Source organism: Pungitius pungitius, chromosome 16 (assembly GCF_949316345.1).
Source record: "Pungitius pungitius chromosome 16, fPunPun2.1, whole genome shotgun sequence".
NCBI lineage: Eukaryota > Metazoa > Chordata > Actinopteri > Perciformes > Gasterosteidae > Pungitius > Pungitius pungitius.
This window is the reverse complement of record NC_084915.1, coordinates 14,981,466-14,987,401: the sequence shown is the minus strand read 5'-3', so window position 1 is coordinate 14,987,401 and position 5,936 is coordinate 14,981,466.

Sequence of the window (5,936 nt, the reverse complement as noted above, 5' to 3'; positions counted from 1 at the left end):
CCTTGCCCCCCGAGCCGCCGAGGCTCTCCGGATGGCTCCGTGGACCAGCCCTCCAGCGTCAGAGCGCGCCATGGTCCTCCTCAGCGCGAGGATTTAAAGCTGCACCCACGGGGGGGGGACTGGGACCCACGCGCATCCATGTCTTCAATGATCCGGAAAACACGCGCATTTAAAGAGTGACGTGACGTGGTCAGTATACTCTCGTTAGGCCATCTGTTGCATTCTGTAAGAACACAGCGCCTTTTTGTCAGGTGACCCTTGACCCCTCACTGCAACCCTCTCCCGATGAACTCCAAGGACATTCATTTCGTTGATTTGAATATATTCAATTGGATATTAATTAATCAACTATTTATATCATTTTATAAACCTCGACACAAATACAAAAATAAGTAATTTGTCATTCGAAAGTTGCCATTTTTCTCCTCCAAGTTGATAGGTTAGAGTTACTTTGCAAAGTTTTAGCTTAAACTGTGGTATTTTTTAATCAGATGCTTTCATATGATATACAAAAAAAGATCTGATGACTGTTGAAGTTTAAGATTTGACAGATTTGTTGCTAACTACCTCCATCTCTTGGTGTGTTGGACTCATTACAAGCAGCTGCTTGAAGATCATGGCAAGTAACATTTATCAAATCCTGAACCTTTTCTGTTTTCACAGACATGTTAAGATATTATGTGACTCCCAATTTAAAATGATCACATCATACATTTAAAAGTCCAATTATTTGAATGGACCTGTGAAGTTATTACATCAAAGGGGTTGTATGAGGCCATAGCTAGGAATGGATTTTTTTTTTTATAAAGATGCTAATAATACACAATTCTGTGGACCAAAGAATGATGCAAGTAGATGGCTGTCATGTAGGGAAATCTGAGACTGTCAATAGATGGATCATTGTTTGGTGTCTATATATATATATATTTTACTTTTACCACTTTAAAGGATGGTTTCTCACATTATTTTCTCACCTGCAAGCAAGACATCTCTCCTCGAGTTGCACTGAGTTTCTGTCCTTTATTCCTTTATTCCCTCGTTAAAAAGTTTCTGACAAGGAGTTTGTCCATATTTCATTTAGAGCCTAATTTAGAGAACATTTTATTCCTAAAAACATGGCAAAAAGAGATTTTTTGTATTCCTGCTCTGTTCACATTTTCAATCAAATCATTCCTCACTTACATGTATGAAGCTTTATTAAAGCTTTTATTTAAAATTAATAAAATAAAAAAATAAAACGTTTTCATCCAACCAGTTGTGTTAAGATACTGTACGTAATCGAATGGGTGAGTTTCATGGTAGCAGTTTATTCATTTATTTTTTGTAAATGATAGAGAATTGTAAAAATACATAATACACCTGTGTCAATGAAGATGTTGTCGAGCCCGCAAAGAAACGGGACATTTTAAATTCAACGTGTCAGTGTATCAATGTAGGCTCAGGCTTTACAATCTCCCTCTAGACAGCAACAAGTTAGCTTCCAACGTAGAAACAGACAACCTCAAAGTAGGCTAGTCTATGACCCAACACCTTCATTAAGAGCTCCGAGCTCCTAATGATCACCGCCTCAGCATTAATGTGGTTATCATGGCCGGGGGTAATGCGTCCCCTGTGATGTCTAATCATGCCTGTGTTTCGCCCTGAGATGAAAGGAGCTGACGGCACATGTGTTCTGATAATGCACTCCGATCAGCGGCCGAGGACTAATGATGTTTACTCATCGCTCGAGTGCCGTATCAACTCAAAACACACACTCACGGTCACACACACATACTGTACGTCGGAAAGGCATACGTATACCTGCACCTCCGCGCGGCTCGCCCGGAGCTCGCCTTTGTTCCGCGGCGCCGCCTCAGTGGGGGGGGGTCATTACTCAAAAACAGCCGTCAATGGGGTTTCCAACCAAGAGTTTCAATGGAGTATCAGCACCACGGACTCCAATCCCTATGAGTCACTCCTTCTCTTCATTCCCACCGAGCTCCTCCGCCGTAATAACCTCACGCCACCTTTGCCCTCAGGCCGTGGCCGCGTGCCCCAAACATTTACAGGAGTTTGCTGGCAGGCTCACGATGCAAGATTACAGTAACTTAGGAGCTTTTATGTTGTTTTGAACAGAAGTATGAATAGAGAACGGATCGGACCAGTGGTGTTTGTCCTCACTGGCACCGAGGATAACAGTCAGTGGGTTGGTCCACCGATTGGATCCCATCTTAATTAACAACCGTAAAATGGATTGCCATGACGTTTGTTACAGATATCCACGATGCCTAAATTACCCTGATGATTACACGGCTTTTCCTCTAAATGGTGATTAATAATCCACAGAAGTGTCTCTCTCCTGCTGCACTGACTTTCAAGTACTGTATTGACATCTCGTCGTCCTCGCCACCATTGAGAAATTTGACCTCATTATACCGATTCCCAGCACGCTCTCTCTCCGACTCACTGGACCCGCCGGAGAGCCTGAGAATGGCGCCTTGACAATACATAGTCATTACTTCCATTATCTCTGCAAGAGGAGCGACGGAGAAGATTGGAATTTCAAAGACTCGGTAAAGCGGCTGTTCCAATTGGTCATATCGCAGGGGGAGGAATTCTAATGTCTCTCCATGGATGAAGTTAGTTAGTGAGTTATCCAGAGAAAGCTATAGGAACGTTAAGGTACTTATTCATCTATTTAATCTGTGACACGCGTAACCAGGTTCATGTCGAGACGAGTCATGAAGCTGCACAGTTGAGCAGTTAAATAGACGCGGCAACAGAAAACCCCGGCTGCACTCGGGAAGCTGTCGTGTGGCATCTTGGGTAATCTTTTAAAGGCTTATATAACAATCAAATCCCCGGAGAATCCGTCGGGGCTTGTCGCATGCCCTCACCCTGTTGTTATGGTGACCACCATACGCTCCAGGCTGTAACTACAGCGGGTCTCGGCCCCCGGCAGATGAAACGGTCAGGCTGAGAGAGTCTGATGTCACACTCTTGGGTGTGAGATAATGTTACTGTCTGTACTCAAAATATCTATCTACAGCGGAGGGAGCATAATAGGGAGAAAGAAATGGTATAAAAATGTGATACGAATCATACGAAATACACCCTTCTTCGAAATGTTTTCTCAAAATGACTGGACATTAAAACTTTCATGAAGTTTGAAGTATCAGAGATGCTGTATATCTACCATACTCATCATTAATATTTCTTACAATCACATAATCCATGTAAAGATAGTGTGTAAGTGGGTTTGCAATTAAGCTGACTTAACGTGTTTGAGACAATTATTCAGATCAACTTCAAAATCCATGAAACCTTGTAATAAAAAGAAAGTGAAAGAAATTGTCTCAACTTAAACAACTGATCGCTGATCATTTCTGTGAAATAGCTTCGTCAGAGGTGGTAATCCGGTACATTTTCTTTCATTTTAACATAATCCTGTGGCTCACTGCCCGGGGGGGGGGGGGACTGTCTTACTTGTCCATACCGACGGACCGAGTCATTGTTAAGGTCATTCTATGAGTTTTCAAATGGACAGAAGACTAATTATCCGGCCCAGCCGTGAGTCTTTGATCTTCATTAGCTCCATTGACCTCAGAGGCAGAGACAGATATTTCAATCACGCCGCCCTGGCACACAAACACACGCTGGGCTCAGTGATGGAAAGAAGCTGCTTATCGCTAAAAGGCCTGAATGACAGGGAGAGAAGTTGGGCGGCAGAACGCGTGGCTTTGGCATAGAAAAGCCATTTTCCTCAGTATGAGTCCTAAAATTAGAAAAGAACCAGTGTGCCTCTTCCCTTAGCATTAGTATAGTGGCGTAGGGACTTACTGGGGTTTGCTAAGTGGTTGTTAGGTGGTTGCTAGGTTGTAGCAATATCCTTTTCCTCCAACCAAGGTGCGGAAACCTTTTGGACGTACCTTATTTATCAGCCTGCCTCTTCCCCCCAAAAGCCTTTGTGTGCATTGTGACAATGTCTCTGCAAAAGGTTGAGCGTCAACAGTCCTTCAAAGTCAGAGTTTGCCTCAAGCTTTGCATGCGGGATGCAATAATGTAATGTTGCGTTAAGCATCAAATCATGCCTTAAATGTCTCATCGGCTTGCGCCAACACACAGTCACATCAGCAATAGGCCCGAGAAGCCCCCCAAGGTCTGTGTGTTGCACGAGTTTACAGACTCCTAATAGGGCTCGGTTCATGGTAATCTCCAGGGGCCGGCAGATGTTTATACAGCATTTATTGTTTCTGTAATAGGAATCTTATTAGTGGAACACTGGAATGGCAAATAGCTGTTTGTGCACGTGCCTCGGCGTTTGTGTTAACACACTTTCCATAATTACTCCGGGCACACTGTTATATGTTATGATGCACGTTAGTAGGCAACTTACAGCAAAACTCGTAGAGCTGCAATAACACAGAACAGCAGCAGACTACTTATCCTGTGCATCGGTGCGTCCACGTTTCATAGAGGTCTTCATATCGCGTGCAAAACACAAGAGGCTAACATACCTTTTAGGGTTTTTTTACACATGCAAATCTTTCACACATTCTTGCGCACTAACTCACTTTATACAGTAGTGTATCTGTCTATTTTCAAAGTGAAGCCGACGAGTTGCCCTTTTTTCCGTGCTGAACGTTCAGATCTGGGTAAGCGGAGCTTCAAGCTCCACAGGTTGCAATGCGCGGTGCAGGGGATAGGAACACAAAGCAGCGGGTGTTGGGAACCAGCCCGCCGTGGAAGCTGCAGTCCTCGGACCAGGAAGTTCCCCCACTGTCAATATTGGTATTGGCCTTTGGAAAACATGCCCATTTACCCGCTTGAGAAGGCTCACTTCATTGACTTTTTGTTGCTCTGAAAGTTACACAGAGTTAGCTATCGACCTGTGACCCCCCAAAAAAAAGCAGCTGGAAGTAAGACTTAAACAAATATCCATCTTAAATGAGTTTTGACTGACTGAGTAACAGCAGAGGCACACATTTATTTCAATGTCTTCACAGCCCCATCATGGCTTTAATTTAGTGAATCTCAATCATACATGTTTGTTCTTTCTTAGACAGTAAATTATATTATTTTCAGCTCAAACACACATTTGTATAATTCATGTATTTGCAGCATTATTCACAACAATCAATGCAATAATATTTTCTTCATGAAGCATACATTCTTCTATGACTTTAATCCCAGTGGAACATCTAAAAGTTCATCAAGCAATCTCCTAGAAATTATATATCATCATTTGATTTCACCATTACATCACAGGTAAATTAAATTACTACCTGGATTGTGTTCATTAATGTCAGGCAGATGACTACAACGTCAGCTGCAACAAAGCCGAGCTAATTATAACACCAATTCTTTGTGCCAGTCCAAACATTTTGTTTCGCTATGATTTGCGGTTACGTTTAAGGTGCAACAACAGCCCAGTTAACGCGGAAGGACGACCGGGGACACCTTTCATGGCGCCGGTCCAAATAAACCCCATTAGTATGTGCTGTGCAGTCATGGGCGTAGGACTGTTGTGTCAAGCATCACCGCTGTGTGCCCTCACGCTGTCAACTCCAGGCGTCTCCCCCGTGACAAGTGGAAAAAGTCATTGTTCCAGAGCCTGCCATCTATTATGAGATAATTAGCTTCACAGGGCTCACACGCTGCAATGGACATCGATCAATGGTATACATTTCACCCCCTACCCCCCCCCCCCCCCCCACCACCCCCCAGTGGACGAGTGCAAAGAAGGTATACGGATGAATGCTGTCGTTGTAGGGTATGAGGCCTGCTTTGCACACTGTGTACGTTGTCAGATTCATTCAAGGTTACATTGATGCTAATCCAGTTCAAAGCCAGAGGGAAACGGCGAAGGCAATAATTCTGCTTGGTTATTTTTGGTATAACTTTGCCTAAGTGGGTTTTAGAGAGGCTGAATGTTTATCTGCAAAACAGCCGGCAAA